The sequence below is a fragment of the Capsicum annuum genome, chromosome 8, assembly GCF_002878395.1.
Source record: "Capsicum annuum cultivar UCD-10X-F1 chromosome 8, UCD10Xv1.1, whole genome shotgun sequence".
NCBI classification, from domain to species: Eukaryota; Viridiplantae; Streptophyta; class Magnoliopsida; order Solanales; family Solanaceae; genus Capsicum; species Capsicum annuum.
In genome coordinates this window covers 89,996,718-90,011,302 of record NC_061118.1, presented here as the reverse complement: position 1 = coordinate 90,011,302, position 14,585 = coordinate 89,996,718, and the positions used below count along the sequence as shown (strand labels likewise).

The following is a 14,585-nucleotide window of genomic DNA, read 5'->3' as shown; positions in this document are numbered from 1 at the left end:
ATAAGCAAAGCATGCTCCCCATATGTTTGATAAAATGCTTATGTGAAGGAATTAGAGCTATTATAGCATGTTTACTAGAAATCCCCAATTGTGTGCAAGCCCATGCATGCCAAGTGTTTGTTAAAAAGCCTTAATGAATGAATTGTGACATGATAGCATGAATTTTCCCAATTAGGTGCTCTTCGATACATGTCAAGACTTTAATACATTCTAAGTGTTTGATGCAAGACCTTGTTGAATGGAGTATGAGCCAATAGCATGCCTCCCTATACTATCACATGTTTATAATTTCTAAATGCTTGAAGAGATGCTTTAGTGATTATGATAGTGAATGAATGCCCATGGTCTTGATTATTCAAGAATGGTTATGTTTTACTTTTATATTATCGAGTCCTGGGGGTATTTATACCCAATAATTTAGCTCCATTCTAGAGCCAGTGTCAATTTTCTCGATAATCTCAGTCAAGCCACAATTCTCAGAACTCAGTAAGTTATAGAACTTTATACTTTCAGATAGATACAGAACTAAGAAATCTCGGTAATCTCAGTAATCTCAGTATCGCTAGTATTTTAGCCCCGGTTCAGTACTCAGCTCAGATCTAGTAGTATTCAAGTGTTCAGTTTAGTCCTCAGTAGTATTTGAGTAATCTACCTCGAGCTCAGTGTCATTTAGTTAGATAACGAGATTCAATAGTAGTATTCCGTCAGATACAAAATCAAGTAAATTCAGCTTAACTCAATTAGATCATTCGAAAAACCTGATCAGTATCAGATTCATCTCAGTTTAAGTTTAATTAAGAATTAGTTCAGAGTCTTTTAGTTGGGAGTAGGAGTTAGCACCGAGCGAGTGCAGGGCTGGCGGCTCCCCATTAAAGAGGCAGAGTCTTTAGGAGTAATCCCTAAACTCTAAAACTGTGTAACCAGTGCAGGATGCAGGAGTCACCCGTTAGAATAAGGCTTGACTTCCTGCGAGGGTTACCCGTTAGAGAGGCTTGGCCAGAATTGAGGTCTTTACTCGTGGTACGATATTTACACCCTTTCAGCTGGGGTTACAGGTTGGACCCCACTAGTTCAGATTCGGGGCATGCTGGTTAAGTGAGCACTCCCACAATTACAGTTTCAGTATCAGTCTTCACAAAAGAACTCAGAAATCAGGACTGTTAGATACAGTCATCTATCTCAGTAAGGAACTCAGATAGTTCCATTAATTCATGGGCCACTCGCTAGATAGGCATGGACCCATATAAAGTTATTGAGTAATCTCATTATCAGATCACGAGATCACCCGCTAGATAGGCTTGATCTCCATCTCAAATTTAGTTGAGTAATATCATTATCAGATCCAGAGATCACCCGCTAGATAGGCTTGATCTCAGTCTCAGATTTAGTTGAGTAATCTCATTATCAGATCCAGAGATTACCTTTTAGATAGGCTTGATCTTAGTCTCAGATTCAGTTAAGTAATCTCATTATTTGATCCAGAGATCACCCACTAGATAGGCTTGATCTCAGTCTCAGATTCAGTTGAGTAATCTCATTATCAGATCCAGAGATCACCCGCTAGATAGGCTTGATCTCAGTATCGATTCAGTTGAGTAATCTTATTATCAGATCTAGAGATAACCCGCTAGATAGGCTTGATCTTAGTGTCAGATTCAGTTGAGTATTCTTATTATTAAATTTAGAGATCTTCCTCTAGATAGGTTTAATCTCAGATATAATCTTTTTTTGTCATTGATAGTAGATTTCAGAATCATCCGTTAGAGAGGTTTGATCTTTGATGTTGTCAGTCGAGAGTAGAAAGCTCAGCTTTCAGTCATTGATATGAGTAGATTCAGTTATTCAGTATCTCAGGCATTAGTAGTAAGTTCAGATGACAGTAAAGCAGTATCCGAGTTTCAGTACTTCAAGTTGTGATGTTTTCAGTTATGGTTTATGCATTCATGCATATGTCCTCATTTAGTATTCTCATGATTATTTAGTTAAGTAATTATTCATGAAAAAGCCCTTGCATTTAGCATTACCTCATCTTCATACTCGATACATTCCCATACTGACATATTTGCGCTATGGTGTTTTATTTGAAACCATAGGTTCAGAGGCATGAGATCTAGAGTACCCTTAGCAGCTCAGTCCCAATCAGTAGCAGTAGACATAGCAGTGAGTCCTCTTCAGTCGAAGATGATCCTTATTCTTATTATTATCGTCTCAGACTTAGTTTATTTTTAGTAGACAGAGTTAGTTGGGGATATGTTCCATCAACTCCACAGTTCAGATAGTTTAGAGGCTTTTCGGACAGATGTATCAGTATTCAGTTTTCAATTTTGAGTATTTTTTTGATGTTTTGAACCTTATGGCTAGTTTTTGCATTTATTATCTATATTATGCAGTGTTCAGGTATAGATATTAGTAGAGGGTTGGATTGTCGTCCTTCGGGATCATGAGCACTGTGTGAAATTTCGGTTCCAGAAAATCAGATCGTTATATGCTGGGTCTTTAAATTTTGGGGGTTGTTTAAAAAAAATTCCTCATGAATAAATCCATTAAACAAAGCACTTTTTACGTCCATTTGATATAACTTAAAATATTTAAACGCTGCAAAAGCTAATAAAATTCATATTAACTCTAACCTTGCCACGCAGGCAAAAGTTTTGTCATAATCATACCTTTCTGCTGGGAGTAGCTTTGAGCTACAAGTCTAGCTTTATTTCTGATAACTTTACCTTCTTCATTTAATTTATTTCTGTATACCCATCTGGTTCCAATTACTGAGCAGTTTCTTGGTCTTTCAACTAAAGCCCAAACTTGATTTTGTTCAAACTGGTCTAGTTCTTCCTTCATAGCTTCAACCCATGACTCATATTTGAGGGCCTCATTAGTTTTCTTGGGTTTAATTTAAAAAGCAAGGGAGACAACTGCTTGTCTCCTCAATAATGCTCTTGTTTGCACTCTATCTTCTGGATTTTTGATGATGAGTTTGTTTAGATGACTAGTATCGTGCTTCCATTCTTTTGGAACACTTGGCTTTACTGTTTCTGCTTTAGGAGTCGACTCTTGGGAGGGTGTAGTCGACTTATCTTGTGATGGCTTAGAGATTATGCTGTTACTTTCTCAGATCGTAGATTACCCACCTGTTCTTCATTAACACTCAAACTCGTAGAGAAGTGATTAGATTCATCAAATATAATGTGCATAGATTCTTCAACACACAAAGTTCTTTTATTAAAGGCCCTGTAGGCACGACTGGTGGGAGAGTACCCAAGAAAAATACCTTCATCACTTCGTGGATCAAATTTTCCCAAGCTGTTCTTACCATTGTTGTGAATAAAACATTTACAGCCAAAAGGATGGAAATAACTAATTTTGGGCTTCTTTCTTCTCCAGAGTTCATAAGGCATTTTCTTTAGGATAGGTCGGATCAGGCACCTATTAATGATGTGACATATGGTGCTTACTGCTTCTGCCCAGAAATGATCAGGGAGATTATGTTCTAACAACATTGTCCTGGCAATTTCCTAGAGAGACCGATTCTTTCTCTCCACTACACCATTTTGCTGAGGGGACCGAGGTGAAGAGAAGTTCTGAGATTATCCGTTCTGAGCACAATACTCCTCAAATGCATTGTTTTTAAACTCTTCCCCATAATCACTGTGAACGTAAGCAATGAGGTGTTCAACTTCTCTCTGTACCTTTTTATAAAAAATCTCAAAATTTATGAAAGCCCCATGTTTATGAGCAAGGAATATTACCCAAGTAAAATATGAATAATCATCAACTATGACAAAAACACATCTCTTTCCACCGATGCTTGTGGTTTTGGTGGGGCCAAATAGATCAATGTGGATTGTTTGAAGAGGTTTTATAGTGGAGACAATATTTTTGACTTTGAATGATGTTTGGGTATACTTACCCAATTGACAGGCATCACAGATGTGATCCTTTTCAAACTTGAGTTTTGACAGACCTTTCACCAATTTGAGTTTGGACAACTTCTCAATGATATGCATACTAGCATGCCTGAGCTTTCTGTGCCACAACCAAGTATCATTGTATTTCATAAAGACAAGTTAAGGTAGTAAAATTGGGACTATTTAAAATATAAATATTGTCAACACGTTCATCGATGAGAGAGATGTCTCTTTTATCGTGTTTGATTGAGCAATTTTTGGCTTTAAAGAATACTCTAAATCAGGCATCACGGAGCTGACTGATGTTGAGCAGATTGTATTTAAGGTTGTCTACTAGATATACTTTCATGAATTCACATGATGAGCTGAGTTTGACTGAGCCAATTCTAATAACGTTGCCTCTAGCATTATCACTGAACCTTACTGATCCCCCATCTATTTTCTCTAGATTAGAGATTTTTTTTTGGTCATGTGTCTGGAATATCCACTATAAATGACACACATTTCTTTCTTATAGCTTTTGCGGACCCATTCCTATAATATAAGAAGATCAATTTTATTTAGGTACCCACGTGGTCTTGGGTCCTTGCGAATTAGATATGCTTCCTTTGGGCCTCCAAACCCATACACTTTTAGGCTTATGTCTGTAGTTGTACGATTTGTGCCCTCTCTATCCACATATAAAATAGACAAGTCCTCGAAAAGAAAAGAAGGTCTTAGTTGATTTAAACGATTTTGATGAGGAACTTAATTTGTTTTGAAAAGAGTTGGATCTCACAAAACTGTGACTAGGAATTTTCTTAATACTGTTTATCTTTATTTTTACATCATCAAGATCTTCATGAATTAATTTAATTTTAACTTGACATGCTTCGATTTCTATTTGATGACTTCCCTGTTTCTCCTCAAGTTTTTGTTTAAATCGGGCTTCACAACTTTTCTTCTCTTGAGAAAGTTTGTTATATTCATTTATAACCTTTTGAAGCTAGTCAGTTATCAAATCTAAGTTAGATTAAAGAATATTACAGTTGTGACAATCATGTATTCTTACCTCGCTAGATTCACCTGTTGCCATAAAGCACATATTGGCGGCTTCTACTTCTTTTTTGATTTCATCTTCATCAATTCAGGCTCCAAAGTTTTGATTTTTTCTAGACGATCTTCTTCTTAACTTAGGACAGTTTTGTTTAAACTGACCAGGCCTTCCACTATAGTAACAACGATCATCATTTCTGGTAGAATCATTATTCTTGGATCCTTAGGATCTATGTTGTCTCTGTATCATAATTTGATTTACTCCACGATTTATGAGAGTCATTCCTTCACTATTAGCATCTTCTAGAATACCCACTTCTTCGGTTGGAGCAATATTGAAGGCTACTGGTTTCTTCTTCTCTTCTTTGTGGTACTTATTTATATAATTGTGTTCATATACAATGAGGTTACCTCATAGTTCATCGTATTTTATGTTGTGAAGATCTCTATCTTTCAGAATGGCAGCCTTGGTTTCCCAAATTTTTGAGAGACTCCGGACTAGTTTCTAGACTTGCAGGCTGTGTGGATAGATCATCGTAGTGATTTTAGTTCGCATACGATCTTGCTAAATATGGAAAACATAATTTCAGTGTTCTCATTTTCTTCCATTTTGAACAACTCGTATTCATTAACTAGGGCAGTGATCTTTGACTTTTTGACTTTGGTGGTTCCTTCATAGGTTACCTCCAATTTGTCCCACATCTTTTTTGCAGTCTCATAGGTTGATATTTTGTCGTATTATTTTCCATTAACTGCATAGAGAAACAAACTTATAGCACGTGCATTAGTTTGAATTACCTCTTATTACTCTTTGGTGACCTCGAAGCTTTCAAGGTCTTTTATGTCAGTACTGCTAGATTCGTTGTCTTTGTCCTTTGGCTTCTCCTTAAGTCCTGGAATCGACTTTGGACCCTTTTTTATGATAACCCATGCTTGGAAGTCATTTGATTGGACAAAGATTCTGAACCTATTTTTTTAGTAGGAGTAATGTTGTCCATTAAAGTATACTAGTCGTATGGAGGAGCAGCCATCCTAGAGAAGAGCACCGGGGATTTGATAATTTGCCATTTGATCTTTACTTACTTGTAGTTAAGTCACACTTTTGGTGAGACCTGCTCTGATACCAATTGAAATTCAAGCAGGGGGGATTGAAATTTTTTTTGTGAGTCGACTACTGACTCTTCATAGTCGACTCGCCTGCAGATCAACACACTTCACAAGACAGATTAGATTTAAAATAATTAAGTAAATAAGTAATCAAACATAAAGTAAAGACACCGAGATTTATCCTAGTTCAAAACACCAATGTGGTGCCTACTTCCAGTCCCCTTAGGTTCCAAAGTTTCCTTAGATGGTTTAGTGTCGAGCTCGAGCACAATAGTGAGAAACAAGTTCTGAAGACTTATTTTGTTCTTCAGATCTTGTGATTAATTTACTTGGATGCTGTGGATCGTGAATTGATGTTCTTTCATTCCTGATGTCCTTCCATTCCTGGAGCCGACTTCTTTTATCCTTCCAGTATTAGCAGTCTTCAATATCCTGCAAAGATACATTTGTTAGTTTGTCATTACTATGACGTAGACTTAGGAGGCTAACAAATTATAGGAATCAAATAGTCATTCCAAAATTTAAAATATTATGAAAAAGATGTTATCTCTCAAACTATATGCATAATTAATTTAAATAATATAGATAATAATATTATTTAAAACATATTTATGATTTCACTACAATTTAGTAAATCAAGAAAGTATTACAAAAATATCAATTAGAGAATAACCAATTAATAATCAAGTAACTTATAAGTAAAAGATTCTTATGAGCAAAGAGTCATTCCAAAATTAAAAAAATATTATGAAAAAGATTTCATCACTCAAAATATGTATATAATTAATTTAAATAAAAATATTATGCATAAATAGAACATTTATAATTTGATTACAAATGACTAAATTAAGAAAGTATCATGAAAAATCAATTAAGAGAATAACCAATTTGTAATCAAACAACTTATATGGAAAAAAAATCATAATAATCAAAGAGTCATTCCAAAATTAAAAATATTATGAAAAAGATGTCACCACTCAAATGGTAACTTTGGACTACAAAATTAAATAAATTTATTTCAATATATTTCAAGTAATTTATATTAAAAAAATGTGCATTCATATTTATTGGAAGGATTTTCATTCGATATATTTCAAGTAATCTATATTTAAAATAATATTCATACACATTTAATGAAAGTTTTTTCATAATTAAGAATAACTATCAATAAGTAATAATTCTATCATTCTATATTAGGAAGTGAATAAATGATAGTCTTGAATTTAAAGGAGCTTAGATTGAAAGTAAATAAATACTGAATTTTTTTAAAATGAATATTACTACACAAAAAAGATTGCATAATATTTATTTAAAATAACTAATAAAATTACATAGTCTTAATTAATATTTCAAGTCAAATAAAATTTTACATTACAAAAATATTCTTTAATTGACCAATTATATAACCTTATATATGTTTGCAAGAATAATTCTGGATTTTAAAATAATTAAATTTGAAAAAGAAACTTTTTTTTGATGAATGAAAATTAATATACATGAAAATGAAATTATAAATCAAACTAACTTGTCATTAATTAATAAATATATTATAATGTCTTATTTGCTTTCAAAATGAAATAAGAATAAAAATTTCTTAATAAGAAAAATATCAACAAAATTTTTTAATATTTTTATATGATGAAATGTTGGTGTGAGTTGCTAATAAATTAGAATATATGCAGTTGAAATATTACCATAAAAAGAATATTTACATGACAAAAATATCTATGATTTGATTCAATATAAGTCAACTAAGGAAGCATGACAAGGTTGATTTAGAAATATAAATAGAAAATGAATAATCAATTAACAATTATATACATATATATGGAAAATAATATTGTACAACTGTCAACTAATTCAGAAGTTCTAATACCATAACAATCTACCACTATATAAGAAGGCTACACTCAGTAAACACTAATTGATTTCTGCCATCACATATTGGAGAAAATTAATTGTTCAAGTGATATGTGTGGATGTTCTAACTAGAATCTCAATTTACTTTGAGTATTATTTTGGAATAAATTTTTCTTGATTTATCGAGTAAACTAAATATACAGGTTATGTTGCATATTCATTTTATTTTTTATATATTTGGAAAAAAATTTATGAGCCATTATTCATGAACTTTATGTTTTATAAAAAATATAATTTGCACTCTGAAGATTTAAGTTAGTGATCTTCTATATATCTTATGTTTTTAAGGCCTTATAAAAATTTATCTTGGAATCGAAATGTGCAATAAAAATTTTATCAATAACATAAAACTTTACATGTTATACATTAAATATGAAGAAACTAATATTGATATTAGATGGTTAATTTCTTAAACTACAAATATTGTTGCTTCAGATTTTAGTGAGATAATAATATGATTTAAAAAATTAATAGCACTAACTTTTTGTTAAACTCATCAATTGTATGTGATTACAAAAAGTATAATATTAAATTACTAATCCATTATATTTCTATATGTTAGAATTAACACTTGATTTGTCTATACTATATTTCTATATGTTATGATTAACAATTAATTTGTATATTAAATTTTGTGATTTTAGTAGTATACTAAAAGTTTAATGATATTGTATTAGAAATAATAGTTAAGTGACCTTAGTGAAAAAAATAGTTGCATAACTATGTATGAAATTTACCCGATACTAAGTTTGCTATCTCAAAAGCTATATCTCAAGGATCAAAGTTTGAGTGAGTATACGATGCCCGATGGACAAATACTTATGAATAGTGTTTTTTTCAAGTTCATTATATTTAAATTCTTTCTGCAAATATTATTTAACTTTTATGTAGCATATTATACTAATGTGAAATTAAAGATCATTTATCATTTATATTTATAAATATTATCCTACAATGAATTAAATCATATTTATTCAGTAGTGGATCCAGAATTTAAGGATAGTGGGTGCTTAAAAAATTAGAAGCTGAGAAAGAAATAAAAAAAGACCTCAATGAGGTTTGAACCCGAGTCAACACTTCCAATGGAGCACCTTAAGATCAACCTAAATGCCAATGCACCCAATCAACCTTTTGTTAGAGTGGGTGCTTTTATATATTTTATACCTATTTTCGTATATTTTCTATGTAATTATATCTATTTCGCGTCGAGTTTAGTGGGTGCCGGAGCACCCCAAATTATAACGTAGGTCCGCCCCTGTGTTTATCTTTACATTTGGAACTCCAATTTTAGAATATTGTCGATCTTTTGGTGCGATAACTATTTTGATCTACTTTTGTACAATATAAAGGATATGGATGAATAAGCTAAATATCTTATTGTACTGATGAACATGAGGGGTTGAATATTAGTTGAATGTCCTAATATGGGAAGAAATTTAATTCCGACAATAATTAATATTCTTAATTTCATTCAAATTGAGTAAATTGAGAAAGCATGATAGGGTTGATTGAAAATAGAGTTGAAGAGTAAATATTCAAACGTATGAAAGACATAAACTATTTATTCGGAAAAATAATTTACAATAAGAATCATTAATACTTTTGGTCCATTATCATAAGAAAATAAGTGAACATTGTGAGATCATGCAAAATGATTATGATTTCAGATAATGTTATAAGTTATTTGTTACAAAAATGATAATAAAAAAATAAGAGAGTGAAAATTGGCTACTAATGAGACTTTACTCGAAATATTTTTCTTGAAGCAAAAAAATTTAAATTCATTAAAAATATACTATGACTAAGATCATGTAAAGGAATACAAAATCTATTTAGAAAGAAATAATCTATCAATACAAGAAAAGAGGAGGAGAAACTCCTTTCCTCCCTTGATAGGAGGGTGCAAATTAAAATATTGAATAAAATAATTTAAATTTCAAGTTAAAATTTTATAAAGAAGCCTCATGTGTATAACTCTAAAGCATATCATTCATTAGTTCTTTGTTTTTTTAGCCAAATTTAGAAGTAAGTTACTTAACTAATAGCAATTATGTTAATATACATTTTCTTTTGAAATTATGAGTTTTTTTTACAAATTATAAACCAATATAGAACACAATATTATCTTATATGATCAAATACTTATATTATAATATAATATTATTTTCATGTGGATACTAACTTTCAAAAAGAAATATTTAAGTTTTATGTAATTAATGATGTTAAGTTCAATATTTTAATAGTTATTTTTAGTATTGCATAAATTTGTTAATTTCAAATATGCCAACGGTATTGAATAAATATTTTATTATATAAAATCAATAGAAAAATAATTTTTATGATTAATTTCATTTAATATCGATCGCGCAACGCGCAGGTACTAATACTAGTTTATATTAATAACTATATATAGAGATGTTCATGTTTGCATGAATCAAATATATATTATTTTACTGTCTTAATTTATATGATACAGATAGAATTTAGATAGTGATTTTTTTTTTGTACGATTTTAAGTATTTTAAGTTGCTAACTATTGTGATATATTAGTGGCACTAATAACGTTTTGAAAGTCAATCAATTTTTTTTTGTCTTTTAAATACTTTAAGTTGTTAATTATTGTAATTTATATGTCATGCCCCAAAGCCTAGACAGAGCGGACAAGAACCGTATAAATATGTGCTACACAACTGACAGATATTCTAAGCGAAAGAGTTATTACCCCTAAACATTAACAATTATGAGGGTCTATGTGATTGCACAATTCTGGCTCATTAAATAGAACAGATATAGACAAGTGAAACAATGACCACACATGACAACTTAACACCATTTACTAAGCCTCTAGAGAAATAGTAACTATACCAGGAAAGATGGTCGGGGTAGGGCCCCAACATACCCAAACTATAATCGAAAACATGATGAAATAGTACTAGACATTTACTAGCTCCAAGTAAGAGAGGAGCTCATCGGCTGCTTTACTGAATACGGATAAGTGCTTAGTATAGACGTCTGCTCAACGATATATCTGATCCTGTATTTACAAAAATGAAGTGCTCCCGAACGTAGGGACGTTAGTACATATAAAATACGTACTAGTATGTAAAGCAGACAAAATAACAAAAAAACGTATAAGAATGCTCAACGAATCAAATAATAGAATAAGCAACTGCGAACAACTGAACACTAGAACCTCTTATATGAAACTATAACTTACGAAAGAATGGGTGAAAAATACACCATATAAGGTTGTTACCTTTGTATTTACCTTATTACTTATCATATAACCACTTATGAATACATCATTGTTATTAAGATCCTAGTAATTTGCCTAAGTGATGTCCTGTGGCCACTTTTAATACCAATAATCATATGATGTCCCACCAAGGGCATTCTTTGTCAAGTGTACCATATGTTTAACTCAGATACTCCTGACTATGATGTTATACGTATAACTGTAATCGCGGTTTGATGTAGGGTACACCCCTCCTTGGGACTCATTATAAGGGTCTGCCCACAGGTCATATGTGCCATATATTGGCTCGAGTCAGGAAAACTAGTCCAACTGACTTCAAATACAAATGATGCCACAAGGGCAGGTACACCACGCATTCGGGCTCGCTATATTGGTTTGGTCTCAATTTTGTGCACAGAATTACGTCGCGCGTGTGCCAAGCCAAACCTATGATACCCTCTCGTTGCTAATCATTATCAAATAGTGCTTTGTATGCCTATGAAAGTATGTATTATGGAAAATAGTGTCTAGTTATTCAAGTAGTGCTTTCCATATACAATTAACGTCTTTAATGGTATCGAACTATTACAACAATTGTACTTTACATCACCATATGACTATATCACTATGTGATCTAATATATTAGTGTGACTATAATATGGTCATTTATTCTAATTCATAGCATATGCCAATATACTAGGTGACTTCTAAGAATTCGTAATGAAGACGAACAAACTCTATAGATACTTGACTTGACGGGAATAGTACAAATATTTTGACCTCAACAAATTGATGCAAGAAGCATGGATATGCATAATTTCAAATGAAAAGGATATCTGGTCATGTGTTAGGCATATAGAAATTGAAAACTCTATTCACATATATCAAGTAAACTATCTCGGCTATTTTAGGAGCGACAAATGATTACATGTTATGCCTTAAAGGCGAAGGAGGTTTTTAGCTTTACATACCTTGGATGTCTCACTAGATAACGTTGGTATCAAGAGTTTCAAACAACTCAACATCCCTAGGTGCAGTCTTTGCGCAACCAACCAATAACTTCTACCCCCGACCGATGAGCAATCATTCCAACACAATCAACTACATATGTAATACATAGAAAAGTTCATCAACAATATAAATTTCATCCAACAACACATTTCAACATTCTTCCCTGAGGCCTAAAATTAGTCAAATTCCTTAACAACTGTTCAGGGAGAATTTTTATTTTCAAACTTATCAAGGTTGATATCAAATCTATCCCATCAATAATAGAAATGCCCAAAAATGCCACTTTTATCATATTTCATTTTGTTTCTAAAAATAAACCCTAATTAACAAGACCCATTTCAAGAACTAACATGAAATGCAAATTAGAAGGTGATTACTATCTTATACTATATCCCAATTCCATAATCCATAACTAAATTTGAGTTGAGGTAGAGAATTACCTATTTGAGATTAACCCCAACTTGAGTTCTTGAAAATTTTCCAAAATTATTAGATGAACACTAACAATCGCTTAGCAATTTGAAATCAACATGAGCTACTCACTTGTACAAAACACTTCTTTCTTTGGGAACTATGAGCCTCACGTTACCTCTCCGAAGAGGATGATAAATGGACACTTTTATTTTTGGAGGAACTTTCTAGCTAAAGTAGTATACTAATTGCTATCTTTATGAATAAAAGGAAAGTAAAAGGGAGGGTCCAAGTGTTTCTAATTGTAAGTAACTTAAATAGGGAACTACACTAATTGCTAGCTCTTTTGTTTTTAACTGACAACATATAAATAGCATAATATATAAGTTATACACAACTCTAATGGTACATATAGGCATAACTCAAAATTTGTATAAGTCATAACTTGCACGACTCAGGTACTCCCATTTTTTTTGAGGACTTTAGAATTGGGATCACTATTTAAATTTCTTAAATATCAAATTATATACAGTGATACAAGGTAGACTCAATGACCATCTATTTGGAATACAATACACCAAGTAACTCTTTACTGACTAAAAATTACATTCGTTCAAGGTATTAAAAACTCTTAAAGAAAAAATAATTCATAATGTTACATTATAATACTGTTTACGTAATGTATAATTTTTTATTTTCATGACTAAATGTCATATAATGTTCTCTGCAATTTTTCCTATTATTATACATGTGATTTGATTTTTTTATATAGAGAAGAAACATTCTGTGATTTTCTGTAAATAAAAATAATCAAATCTTTTCTTTACATCTTTTAAAGACACAAATTTCAAAAGTAGGCGCAATTAGTGAAGAGAAAAGTTATTGATTTATTTGATACAATTACATGAGGTGTCGACCATTTTAAGTTGGTGGTACAATTGATTATTGCTATGTCTTTAATTTTATTAAATTTCATTATTGTTCTTTTTGGTTGGCAACCAGGACGACGAGAAGCAACGGTAACTCCCTCTTATTTTATAAGAGAAATAATGTTAGCATTAGTTATATCTGTATTAGTTATGTTAAGACTAATTTTTATGCAATGTTTGATTTGATATGTTAAAAATAATTTGTAGTTGTATATTTTTCTTAAAAAAATATTTACAAAAACATTCTCCACAAATATAATGAAAATAATGTAAAAAATATTTTGAGAGGTTATTATATTTTTACTATACTAATACATGTATTAAAGTCCCATTATTAATATTAGCATAACATAATATAAACCAAGATTTTAATAATACATAGATGATAGACCTAATGAATGCATTGTGTTTTAATGCATCCTACCAAACTATCCCTATGTGAAAATGTATATGCATAAAGCGTTTGAATCAAACAACTTAAAGAATTAAAAATTACAAAATTATAGAAAATATCCCCCAACATTAAGCTGTATAAATTTATACAGCCAATCAAATGTAGTACAAATTTTATTTTTGACTTAATTTTGAATATTTGACTTTATCTCATACTGCAAACAGTCTCTTACATTTCAACTGTTCTTTGTTACTTGATTGGATGATTGTTTATATTGCTATCTGTATTTCAAGGCCAATTAGCTATATTAATAGCACTTTAAATTCGTCAATAAATTTTATTTAAGTTCTATTTGTTTTTATTTAATGGGTCTCAATCTGTTAAGCGTATTTTTTTCTGTTACTTTAAAAGAGTCAAATGTGTAATTAAGTCTTAGCACTATTTAAACCTTAAATATATGATTTCATTCGTTCTTTCACTCAACACTGCATCATTTTTTCTTGTATAATTACGTAACTATTACTTATTACATACAATTATTTATTTGAAAAGTAATTACAAAACCATATTAATTACATAGAATCCCTTCCTTTTAAATTTTTCCTCTCTTCTGCCTTATACATCCCAAAACATCT

The 14,585-nt window shown here is 31.2% G+C and overlaps 1 long non-coding RNA gene across 1 annotated transcript; it reads right to left on the bottom strand.

The window, feature by feature from the left end:
* Positions 1–10,565: 10,565 nt before the first annotated feature.
* On the bottom strand, positions 10,566–12,873 carry LOC107879637. The gene is made up of 3 exons (XR_001677035.2): positions 12,657–12,873; positions 12,177–12,306; positions 10,566–11,004 (listed from the first exon to the last, which is right to left on the bottom strand). It is a non-coding gene; the product is annotated as an uncharacterized LOC107879637 (long non-coding RNA).
* Between the last annotated feature and the right edge of the window lie 1,712 nt (positions 12,874–14,585).